The sequence below is a fragment of the Aptenodytes forsteri genome, unplaced genomic scaffold, assembly GCF_000699145.1.
Source record: "Aptenodytes forsteri isolate BGI_AS27 unplaced genomic scaffold, ASM69914v1 Scaffold201, whole genome shotgun sequence".
Classification (NCBI taxonomy): Eukaryota; Metazoa; Chordata; class Aves; order Sphenisciformes; family Spheniscidae; genus Aptenodytes; species Aptenodytes forsteri.
Genome location: NW_008796209.1, coordinates 150,359 through 162,952, shown reverse-complemented (window position 1 = coordinate 162,952; position 12,594 = coordinate 150,359). Strand labels below are relative to the sequence as shown.

The 12,594-nt window shown below is 50.1% G+C and overlaps 1 protein-coding gene across 8 annotated transcripts in view; it reads left to right on the top strand.

Moving 5' to 3' along the window:
* The window catches only part of RUSC2 (RUN and SH3 domain containing 2), a 63,809-nt gene that overhangs the window by 3,765 nt on the left and 47,450 nt on the right, over positions 1-12,594 (top strand). For 5 of the 8 annotated variants that reach the window (XM_019474375.1, XM_009288208.2, XM_009288212.2 and 2 more), the window contains exon 1: positions 7,838-8,211. The gene's annotated coding sequence lies outside the window, so the exon portion shown is untranslated. Of the gene's footprint in view, positions 1-5,242; positions 5,514-7,239; positions 7,311-7,837; positions 8,212-12,594 lie in introns of those variants that run through there. The other 3 variants (XM_009288210.2, XM_009288209.2, XM_009288211.2) reach the window with 3 other exon arrangements.

The following is a 12,594-nucleotide window of genomic DNA, read 5'->3' as shown; positions in this document are numbered from 1 at the left end:
CCCACCCCCCCCCCCCTCCCCACACCAAGAGATGTTGCGGGAAATTGGAGCTGGGCCAGGCTTCCTCTGAATTAGGAAAACATAGGATCCAACCACTGGCCTTTCGTAGGTTCTCTGGAAGCATCCTGCCTGGCTTTGGGGGGAGCTGTCTGTGCCCCGGTGAGGGCTGTGCTGCTGAATTGCTTGTTTGCACTGCGAGAGCGGTTATTCCCAGGCCTGAATGCAAAGCTGGGGCAGACCTATAGGTGCTATCTCCATGCATCACCCCACAAACAAAGCACCGTCTGAGCTGAGCGTTGTGTCTCACGGGGAGGCCAATGTTTTTGTTACTGACTGCATCCTGCTTCCACATCCGTATCAGGCACTTAATAAAAGAAGCCTGGCTTTTGTACATAATGAACAACCCTGTTTGCCTCCCTTAACTTTGGGATTTATGGCAGAGATCCTGGGATCTTTTAAGCTTTATTGCATTCCCCTCCCCTGAGAGGCAGGGAGGATCAGTATCTTCTTGTTCAGCAGGGAGCTGGGGCTTGAAGTATGCAGACCAAGGTGACTCAGGGAGTCAGTAGCTGCCCTGAATTTTAAACTGAAGTCTTTTGTGTCATCTGGAGTAGAGTGCTACCCTCCATCAGCCCTGCAGGCATCCAGGCCATTCATTCCATGTAAAGTACAGGTCTGTATTTAGAAAACTAATTCGTACTCTCATGTTGAAAAATTGTAGTCTGAAAGTCTCCTGGTTCATGTGCTTCATAGAAGCTGCTGGGCCAGGTTCCAGTCTGGTGACCTTTCGCTGGCAGCAGTAGGTTTGCATCCTTTGGGCTTAGATAGCAACACCTAGAGCAGCTGCTTCAGAGGCTTCCTTACCTCCTGGCAATCGTCCCTCAAAAACCTTCAGGCTGTGAATAAGGGAACATATAATATTCGAAAGGTGCAAGCCTGGCTTATGGTTTCACAGTATTCTGCCTGTAGTTCTGCTTCTGGTTCAGTTTTTGCCGTGGCAGCAGATGCTGTCTGACACTTTTTCCTGTGCAGGATGCCTGGCATCCTGAGTTTGCTCTGCTGCAGTGGCTTGGTTGTGTTGCCTTTTGGATGGGTTGGTGGAGCTGTTGACTGGGCAGTGTGTGATGGGCAATGTGCAGGAATACATCTGTTCTCTTTTTATGTGAGCTGGAGAACGTAATATCCCAGACCAGGATATTACATAGGGGTTATGGTTCACTGAAACCTCCTTTCTGTCTTTCTGCGAGGATTGCAGGCATTATTTTGTGTGAAACAGATGAGGGATAGATGAAGTGCCTCTTTCACCCTCCCCCACACCATCAAGCTGCTGTGTGGGTACCTTTGAGCTCTGGAAATAAATGAAATTAAGGTATTGTGTGTAGTTGTAGCTGACTGATGTTCTTTCCTGTGGTGAGCTCCGCTGAAGCTGGGCCAGGCATCAGATCCTGCTGGATTGCCAGCTCAACTTGGAGTGCTTCAGGGTAAACTTGGCTGAGAGGAGTTTTTCTGCTTGCCATATCCCTCCCAGATGTTCAGGGAGGCTGGTTACACCAATTCTGCTTGGCCTTATGCAGCCTGCCTTCTGCTGAACACTTAACTCCCAGTTCTTCACCAAAGCCCTGGACACATAGCAGGGTGTTTTCTGACGTTTGTTGGGTATAGGTCTCTGTTCCTCTGGTTCTGGAACGTGAAGCCTGGTTGGGGTTTTGCTTGTGATATCTGCTGCTCATCTAAAGCCCAGTTTCTCCCCCTGCTCTTCCCGTTCTTGTGTGTGCTTGCCTGGACTGGGAATATTGGTTTCCACAATTCACATCTGTTGTGCCTGGGGTGGGTATTTGTTAAGCATCTTTGTAGCCCTTAAGCCTTGCCCTGGACTCTGCACAGCCGACTGAGTCCTCAGGGGAGCGGTGGATGGGAGCGTGGCTGTCACCTGACAACGAGCACACAGACACGCTCTTTTAGGGATCCTTGGCGGAATGATGACAGCACTAAATCGTAGCTACAATTAAAGCTTTATTTTCTTAACAGGTTCCTGGCACCCAGGAACCTTGAGGCCGGTAGGGAGGAGAAGAAGAAATCTGTTTGGTTTGTCTGCTTGGTGCACAGGACCTTCAGGGCCTGAGAATGAGGGGACGGGAACGAATACGTGACCCACTTGGTCACAGAAGATGGCAGCTCACCTCATAAAACAGCATTTGTCTTGCTGACCACATTGTCAGGGGTCAGGAGCAGGGGCTACCGGTCACACCGCGTCCTCCTCAGGACCACTCCTGTCTGAACAGTCTCTTGGGCTGCTGTTACAAATGTTCTGCTGGCGCCAGTATCTGTCTGGCTGTAAAGGCTGCTGTTGGAGGACACTGTCTTAGGATGCTTTCAACCTCTCTGCTAGTTCAACTGCTTTGCTGAAAACTATGCACTACAGTGGTGGTGTCTCTTGGGCGACTCGTTCGCGTCCTTCACAAGAAGAACTTCTTATTGGCTGGTTTCACAATGGCGGGTTCAAACTGCAGCAGAATCCTCCACGAGTGCCAGGGCAAGACAGTGGTTCAGACGGTGGTGTGTGAGCGCAAATTTGGTGTACTGCTCATCTCATCCCAGCAATGGGATATGGAGTGTGCCCATCCTACTGCTGTAACGGTTGTGCTGCCATTTACACGGCATTGGGACTGTGCCTGGCAAAGCCTGTGGAATATCTGGTACAAATGTCTACTTGTGCATGGCCCTGTGCCAGCAGGAGTTCGGGTGCAGACCACGAGCTTTAGAGCTCCACAGCTCCTTGCATCAGGCCTTGGTGGCATATCCCACTGAGACGGAGCATCCCTGGTCACTGTGCTTGAAGCACTCCTTGTCAAATGCTGTGCTTTGCAATGCATCAAAGCTCTGGTACCTGCAACGCCGGGGTCCCGGGGGGATCTCTGTGGAACACATGCCGTACAACACATCTAGCTATGGTTTGAAAGACAGAGTGGAAACTATAATTTTCTGACGATTCTAAGTTAGTCAGGGTAGTTGGTTTGAAAACTGCCTGAAGAATTACAGGAGTGTCTTGCAAAACTATTAGCATGATAAAACAGCAAATGGGATCCCATGCTGATAAATGCCACAACTTTATGCATGTAATGGCGATCTGTGAACAGTTTCTCACTGCCTACAAGGAGCCCTTTGGCGTCATTGTGGATCGTTATCTGAGCACATCAGCTCAATGTTCAGCTGCAGCCAAAAAGGCAGGCCTCATACTGGAAATAAAGAACAAATAAAAAATGCTGGTATATATTCTTGTATACTTAGGTATACAGTCATGTTGTGCCTGCATCTTGAGTACCACATACAGTCTGGTCACCTTCTCACAAAAAGAGTGGCATAGACCTGGACATGATACAGAAAAGGGGAATGAGGATGATTAAGGGACTGGGATAGCTTCTGTAGGAAGAGAGATAGTGGGAAAGAGTAGAGGCCTACAAAATAGTGTACAGTGGGGAGAAGTTGAGTAAGGAATGACCTTACTCAACTTTGCTATTTCTTACAGCACAGAGGAAGCACATCCAGCAAAATTATTTATCGGGCAGGAGGTTAAGGAAGTCCTTTTTCAACACAGTTGGTTTGCAGAACATGTTGCTATGAGATGGCATGAAGGCTGAAAATACACACAGATTCCAAAAGGAACCAGATACCTCAGTGGCAGAGATGTGTTTCAGTGGCTGTTAAACATGGTGGTCAGCATGCAGCCTCTGGCTCTAGAAGTTCCTTGACTGCGAATTGCTGCAGGCTGGAAGAGTGTGGCCTTAGGAGAGATCACTCCATACTCTGCGATATGTATATGCCGGTGCCAAAATGTTAAGGATAGGGCACTAGACCAGAAGAATTCTTGGTGTGACCCAATATGGTGGTTCTTGTTACCAGAACACGCTGAAACACTGGAGTGAAAATGAACTGATTTAGTTTTGAGCACTTCTGGTCTAATGGCTCTCCTGTGGGAGTTACGCACAGGTCACCACAGATTTTCTTATATCTTTTATTAGCAAATCTGAAAGCACTTGCAGGAGAAAGGGACCGGTGCAGGCATAGCCCACCAGCTCAGTGTGCCAGACACTGTTGTGGTTGTTGCAGGGTATGCCAGCTCAGTGACTACTGCCCAAGCCAGCCAGCTGAGATGCCTGGCGTTAGCTGTTGCCAGCTCAGTGACTACTGCCCAAGCCAGTCAGCTGAGATGCCTGGTCCTATCTTTGCTCCTCCTTGGCTTCTGATTAGGGTCTGGTTTGGTTTATGTCCTGATGGAACAAAATCTGGATTCTTAGAGCTGCTTGTTCATGTAACTGTGGGCGTTACTGTTATCCATCCAAATGTCTCGTCTTACAGAGAGGGGAAAGAGCAGGGTATTGCGAATTCTATTGTGAATTCCTCTATGGTTTCCAAGTCCTATGTTGCAATTTCCTTCACAGCCTAAGTAGCAAAATGTCTCCAGTTGCCTCCACTGGGAACTGGGAAAGGCTGGAACCGCACTGCCTTGAAAAGTCTATTTGCTGATAATGGAGTGCCTTAGATGCTCACTTTAGGAGCAACAGCAGGGGCCACTGTTATTTACCGCTCACCCTGTTGAAAACTTAACAAACCAATGGTTTTTTTTGTTGAAGCTGGCTGAGGCTGTAGCAAAAACAACCAGACAGTAATGGGCATATGATTTTTGTCTGCCATTCAGCTTGCTGCAGGGGCGTTCTTAACTGCTTAAGCCTGAGCATGGTATCGCAGTGAGATTTTGGGAACACTGGACTCAGAATCCAGTCATAATTTTACCTCTGCCTTGTTCCTTGAACCCAAATCTATACACTCACGAGCTCTGATGTTTGTGCCTCTTTCAGGGCGATGGATAAAGAGTTTAAAGCCCCTGTTGTGCTGCCCAGTTCCCAGCTCCCTGCAGAGGAAAGAAAAAAAAGTCTCCTGGCAGCCTCAAGCTGTTTTTAAACGAGACAAATGCCGGGGGTGCCTGTCTGCCAGAGCCTCCAGCCTGTACACCGAGTCCCTTTTTAGCACGCATCTCCGCGCGGCTATATCTGGCTCCAGTTCCTTGCTCTGGGAACGTGACCTCATCGTTGTTTTGGTATTTCCAGTGATTCAGCCTGGTCCGGGGCAGGGAGGAGTCATTCCTGGTGCAGGCTGATGGGGTGTTTGTGCGTTGCTGGAATTCCAGAGCGGTGCAGCCCCAGCCCTTCCGCTGCCTTGACAGCTCAGCTGAGGCTGGGCTGGTGCATGGCATTCTTGCCTGGCAGACGGCCTGGACGCAGCTGGTAGAGGGTCCGAAGCTCCTGCTTTTGGGGGTAATGGGGATCTCTGTCTTTGCAGCCTACCTGCTGTGGTGAGGGTGAAGAAAGCTGCGTGCAGTAGCTTGTATGCCTGGGAAAGCCACAAGGAGTCTCTGCTCTATGGGTGGAAAAACAGTCTCGCAGAATGCTCGTTACTATTTACAAACTGCCAGCATCCCATAATGAAGTTAACTTTACAACATCTGCAGCAACTTGGTAAGTGTTATGATCCTTATTTCACAGGGGGGAAACTGAGGCACCGAACAGGGAGGTGGTCTGCTTGAGGTTTTATGCCCCTGAGCTAGAAAATTAAACTTCCATGAAGTGGTGCTTGACTGCGTCTGTCCTGTCCTGTAATGGCTGGATTCCTCCAGTGAACGATGAACATGGGCAGCGGGTCAGACTGAGGCAGAGCGGTGCTTGTAGGGAAGAGCAGCTCCCAAAGTGAGATGAGGCCAGGCTGTACAGATGGCTAAACCCCATTTTCTGTGGGGATCACTTTCCTCCATCTCTCCAGGTGTGGTCAGAAAGCACAGGGCAGAGCTTGTAGACAGGGTTCCCCAGCCAAGGTCAGCAATGCTCATACTCCTAGCAGGCTGTGGATGCTGCAGGGCTGTCACTTGTGCCTTGACAGGATTGCTGTTGCTGCAGGTGTGATGAGCCTTATTGCAGCCTTTATCTAAACACTCTCAACTGCCTCGTTTGAGCCTGGGTTGTTGTGAATGGTTTTTAAACCCTTCGGAATCATCTGGTGGTTAGCCATTCCCTGGCTGAGATCAGTTTGGCTGCAGAAGCAGCTTGGTTGAAGACGTGGCTTCAGTGTTGTCTTGCTTAGCAGTGAACCAGCCTGTCAGTGTAGTTGCTTCACCCCAGGAGAGACCTGTTCTCAGTTTGTCACTACGCAGGAATAAGTCATTAAGGCTCATCATGTTTGGAGAAGCAGCCCGCTGTCTGGAGCCCTTTTGCCCATGTCGATGAATACCTGGAGATGAAGTCGTGGCTGTATTTTGTCTCAGACTGTTTTGGGGAGCTGTACCTGGCACCAGGTTCACTGCTGTTACATTGGGAAGTTTCCCCTTTTTTATTGTGCAAGGGTAGCTCAATGCCAGGAGAGTTAACTCATCCCAAGGTCAGCTGGGCTGGGCTGCAGTAGAGAACCTCTGCACCGTGGAGGAGGAAAGCGTGAAGCATCTTCCTCATTGCAGGCACCGTCAGCCCAGGGAAAGGATATCAGCACATGCAGGAATGGGGAGTTTTAACTCCAACAACCTTGCTTTCCCAGTTGTGCGGGGGGGTAGTGGCTGTACCAGCAGTTTGCAGAGAGAGGAGACAACAGGTAATACAACCTGGCTGCTCTCATTAACAGGGAGCATTTCAGGCTGGCTTAATGGCTGGCTGGCTTCACCCTTCTGGTAGGTTATCACCAGAACATACACCTATTACTTTGGGGTCCCTGTGCTGTCCTTGAAGCTAGGTTTCTAACAGCACTCACTGATGCAGTTGGCCTAAATCAACTGTTTCCAAACTTTTTTTTTTGAGGCTAGGCAATATTTTTTTCAAAGGACGTCACCCCAGCCTCTACAGAACAGGCCTCAGTTGCTTCAGAACTACATGAACTCCCTGTTCTTTGTCACCGGTTGCACCCAGAGGTCACTGGCATGAGCTGTGTGCCTGTCTGGCATTGGGCTTACTGAAAATAGGCTATGCCTGCTGTGGTATGCATCCTGAAACAGCTCCTTCTCAGCCTCTTGCTGAGGTCTTTCAGTGCTCGTTTAATGGGCAGTGGCTGAAACCTGCAAACCCCCTTCTACTGCTGGTTGCGGTTGTGGGCACAATGGAGGTAAAGCCCCCAAACCCTTTGACACGCTGCTGCTTTGCCAAGCTAGTCCCTATCCCCCATCTTCCTTATTTGGTGTAAATCCAGTTGCAATACAGCTTGTAAGTTATCCTGAAATGGAAGGGAAAGAAGAATCTTAGCAGGAGGTGCCAAAGGCAGTGAACTGGAGAGAGAGGGTAAGTCCCAAAGATGTGGGGCCCCTGAGTATGGGGAGAGGGCCTGGACGACGGGAACGGGCTCCTGCACCATGAGCTGGTCACACACACGGATGGAGCAATGCTCTGATCAGCCTTTCTCCCAGGCGTGATGGGCTGCTGTAGCACTGTGCACCAGGGAAGGTGTGGGGCTGGGGCTGTCCAAAGTGGGGAGTAGGATAGAAGATTGCATAGGTTTGCGTTACTGCTAGCAGGTGCTTTGTATGGAGTTGTAGGAGCTGCTGGAGAGTGTGGAGTTGGGGGGTCTCCCCTCACTAGCGGTCACTTCACCCCATGGCTTCCCCGTGCAGGCAGCTGCCCTCCCACCCCCCTGCCTCAGCAGGCAGGCGGTGGAGTCAGCCCGCACAGCCCCATCACGCTCGCTTCTTTCTGAGCTTGCTGTAAATGGCTCTCTGTAACACGAGCTGCATTTCTGCCATAGTCCTCTCCAGAGTGCCTCTGTATTTACACTGGGCCTTTCATTACCAATCTGGCCCTTGCATTGCCAGCAGCCCGCAGCCCTCACTTTTCTCTCCTGCCCACATGCTCTGTGAGCAAGACCAGCACCCTGGCACTGCTGTGCCCGAGGAGAGGCAGGTGACTGGCAGCAGGAGGAATCCCTGAGCCAGCTCCCATCTGGAAGTGCCTTGTCATGTTGCTTCTCCCGCGCCATCCTGCAGCAAGGGGGGAGCCACCCGCAGAGACTCCCCACAGCACGGCTCGCTGATCCCTGAGCTGACACGGGGACAAGCTGGTTTTGCTTTGGATTATCGCTGGCTCTGCATGCTATATTCTTCCTGCTGCTCTCATGCCGTTGCTGCTGCACCCGTCTTCCAGCTGCAGTGAGCTGAGCCCACGATCTGGGGAGATCGTATCTGGCAAGGTAGGAGCTGCTCCCTTCCGTTTGTTCTGCTAGAAGTAATGTGGCCAGTCCTGCCCCTGCCTGGGGAGCATGCTTCAATTAACAGTGTGTATGTGGTTTTATTTTGCATTGTTCTGTAGCTCTGATGAACAGTCAGTGTGCTGCTCAGGCTGTAGCCTCTATTACATGGAAAGAAAATGCATATATCCATTTTCGTTTTATGTACACACTGGAAAATCAAACTGGCTCCCTTTCTACTCTGGTGCTCCAGAGCCTGTCTCTCTTCTCTGTTCTTGTGCAGCATCCTGTGCATGTTCTGCAGGTCATGTCACCTGCTTCTTCAGGTGATATGAAAGTAGAGAGAGCAGTCTGAATGTGCCTTGGGAGAAAGGGGGAGCGAGAAGAAACTCATGGAAGACAAAAATCAAGGAAGTTTAATAGGCATAGAAATGGCTTGAGAGAAATTATTTTTACCCCAGAAAATTAGACAAGGGAAGAGCCTTCTTTCCCTGGATAGTCTCAGGAGGGTATCTTTTTTTTTTCCCCCCTCCTTCAGTCCCTTAGGGCAAGCTGTTTTGATATGGAAAGGCTTGAGGCTGCTGTTGACCCTAGGGATGGAGGAGAGTCAGTCTTGTTAGTCTGGTGCCTTCTTTCCAGTGAGCCTCACTGGCATTTAATGCTTCACCTTCCCCCACTACTGCACACCTTTACTGGGGCTGTATAGGGAAAAGAGGTGATGACCAAGAAACCCTACCCCTGCAGGATTTCCCTGCAGTAGCCAAGGATAGATAAAATAGGAGGGCAGCCTCATTTTCTTCTGACCTAGCTGGTGTTTAGGCACAACTGTTCCCTTTTTAGTCCACAGCAGCTGGGGCGTGCCTGCCTCTGTACACACAGCCATCCATCATCCCCAAGCTTGCTGTACCTGGGCTTCCCTCCCATGTGGAGAGGAGTATCCCAGCAGGACAGACAAGGATATCAGGCCTTCTGCAGGTGATGGTTTACTTCTGAGGACTAGCCCAAACAACAAACCATGTTTTAGGGGCCCCCTATATCTCTAGTTGCTAAGCTGCAAGGAGGGAAGGGGGTCCTCTAGCTTTCCCTCCTTAGCATACCCTACTGTGCTGCCAGTGGGTGTATAAATAGTGCCCACAGTATACTATTTTGGTGACAAGCTCTTCCTAGGATTCATCCAAAGAGTTATGTGAGCAAGTGTTAAAAATAACACCAAGCCCTGCCCAAATGCTGGCGTCGTTTCAGCCAAAGTGTTGGGAATCTTCCATAGAGAGCAGCCTTGGACCCTTGGGAGGGGGCAGAAGGTGGGGGTCTGTTGGGGCTCCGCGTGTTTTCCTCTTCTTGCTGTCCTGCTGACCACAGAGGACACTGACCCTCGGGTTCAGCAGATCTGCTGGTCACCAAGAGGATGTGAGACTTTCACTTCTAATTAGGTTATTTGCTACTGAGCTTACCCTGTGTGTTCTGAGTATTATCGCTTCGTCTAATGAGAGGTACAGGAAATGCCAGGAGGGGTTAACCTGAGCTTTAATCTAGGCTGCTGCCAGGTCCCTGCCGGTAGCCAGGTCAAGCTGCTTTGCTAAAAAGTCTTGGGCTGTAGCAATGGCATATGTAGGGATTCTGGCCCTACGTTAGGTTTATCCTGAGGACTGGTAGCTGGAGATTGGTTTAATTGTGGAAGGCATATTAAATCTCTATGTTGAATTAACTCTGGACGTTCTTGCTATCCATGTAAACACAAAAGTAGTTCCAAATTCTGCCATTTTCATGGTGTGGTTGGTGCCTATAACTGAAAACCGGACCACGCTACAGAGGTTGCTGGGGAGCCGTGCTCCTTGGGCTGCGTAGCCAGTGCAGGATGCACTGTCCCACTGAGGAGCTGGAAGCTGCAGTTTCTTTCCCTCCAGCTGGGTTTTGCCTGTTGTTGGTCAAGTCCTATGCTAGGTATGCAATTCAGCTGCTCTCATGCTGCTGCAGCATCAGGCCCTGCTGTGTGCTGGAAAACAGGAGACCCCACTGGAAAGCAGCAGGCCTCACTGAGTCCTTGTGTTCAGTGTATGGAGCCTAGAGTTCACAGAAATGCTTCTTGGAGGGCTCATGCTCAAAGAAGCCCCATCTGAAGACAAGAGACGCTCTTGCAGGTAGATGATGTGGCTCCACTCTTGCCTGGTCTAATATGGGATGCAGGAGAAGATACCTCCTGTGGGAGTGGAGCACCCATTGCTGTTACACAGCTTAATACATGGAGCCTTGCACACAGAAGAAGAGGAAGAGAGCCGAGATGTCTCCTGGCTGCAAACTTGGGGGCAGTGCTCGGGCCTCCCTATTTGCTCTGAGTTGAAAGCAGCAGTGTCATGGACAGGGGAGACCACGTTTCTCTTTCAGATGCTGGGGTTCAGGACTGCAGCATTAATCCCCCTCTATAGCTCCTTGGCCTCCATGTTTGCATCCCCAGATACATCTGTGCTAGTTTCTGGCTTTGTAGAGGAAGGGCCAGATGTTTCTGCAATCTCGAAGTACTTTACTTTCAGAAGGGCTGGATTTATTTTAAGCCAATACAGAAAGTTGCTGTGAAAGCAGTAGGTGTGCAAAAATTGCTAAAAAGGTCACAAGTGCTGTTTGGAGCTCCATGCTTCACCTCCTCTGATATGTTATTACTAATGTCGTGGTTTAACCTCAGCCGGCACCTGAGCCCCACCCAGCCGCTCGCTCACTCCCCCCCACCCGGTGGGATGGGGGAGAGAATTGGAAGAGCACAAGTGAGAAAAACTCGTGGGTTGAGATAAAAACAGTTTAATAATTGAAATAAAATGATAATAATAATAATACACAAAGCAAGTGATGCACAGTACAATTGCTCACCACCCGCCGACCGATGCCCAGCCAGTCCCCGAGCAGCGGCCCTCCTGGCCCGCTTCCCCCAGTTTATGTACTGAGCATGACATCACATGGTATGGAATGTCCCTTTGGCCAGTTTGGCTGTGCGCCCTCCCAGCTTCTTGTGCACCTCCAGCCTTCTCAGTCGGTAGAGCATGGGAAACTAAAAAGTCCTTGACTTAGTGTAAGCATTACCTAGCAACAACTAAAACATCGGTGCATTATCAACATTGTTCTCATCCTAAATCCAAAACACAGCACGGTACCAGCTACTAGGAAGGAAATTAACTCTATACTAGCCAAAACCAGGACAACTAGTTGTGGTAGATATTCCCAGGGATGGAGGGCAGGCCCTGTTAGAACATTGTGACCGAGAGTTTTCTCCGGCCGTTGCACTGAGAATGAGTGAGAGCAGAGCAGCCACTCGTCTTCTGGCTTGGACTGTTGTATCTCGCATGCTCAGGCCTTGCTAGCCCTCCTCCACATCTCACCATTTAGCTGGTCTTCTCTTTTCCTTGCTGTGTGTTAGGAGGCACACGCTGGGTTTGTGCACAGAATGGAATGCTTTCTTAAATGTGTATTGAAAGCACAGACTTCAGAATTGTCCGGAGATGGAAATACGACATGGAGATGAAAAGCATGTTTCTGTTTTTCCTGGAACATGCTCTGGGCAGTCAGTCCTTCATCAGGGGCTTCCTGCTCCTCTGTTCCTCTGCTCCTTCCTGCTCCTATCCCATGTCCAGCCAACAAAGGAGCTCTCTGAGTCATCATCGTTGTTGCTTATTATTAGGCCTGAGCCAAGGCTCTGTGTATAATAGTACATTACAGAGCTCCTGAGGGCTCTTTCAGGGCTCTCTCCACCCTGGCATGCTCTTGTTCCCCTGACTGGAATGTGTCTGGGGTGCATGGGGACACATGATCTTGTTTGTCGTCATTAAGCACCTCTTTGCTGGACGTTTCTCAGTAGTCTTCTGTGTGGTGACAGAGACCCACACCATAGTTTCCAGCAGCTTCTGAAGTGCTGAGATGTCTCCACGGGGAACCCCGTAGAGCAGTGTGCCCCAGCTCTTTCATCTGCATCACATGAGGTTGATCCCCGTTTCAGTCCGTCCAACACAATCTAAGCTCGGCGCGTTTGTCGGGCATCTCCTGTGACCTGCTTTGCCTTCATGGCCTGCCTTGTCACTGATGCCCGGGCTTTGCCTCTGCCAGCTTTCATTTTGTATTTTAGAGAACATGGCAAGATTTCCTCCCATGCACGGATCCCCTTTATCCCTATAGCATTTCCTTCGCTGTGGGTCTTTCTCCAACCTGAGCAAAATTGTAGCACGCAGTGGACAGGCACGTACTTCCCAGTTCTGGCTCTGTGTGCCTGCCTGCATTGTGGGATGGCTGCCTGTTGGTTGAACATGTCTTTTGGAGGAGGTAGACCTTGCACAACTGGTGGCACAGCAGCTAGGTGCTGCAGATTAGACTCTTTGTGCCGATAAAGCATACACTGATAAGCACATA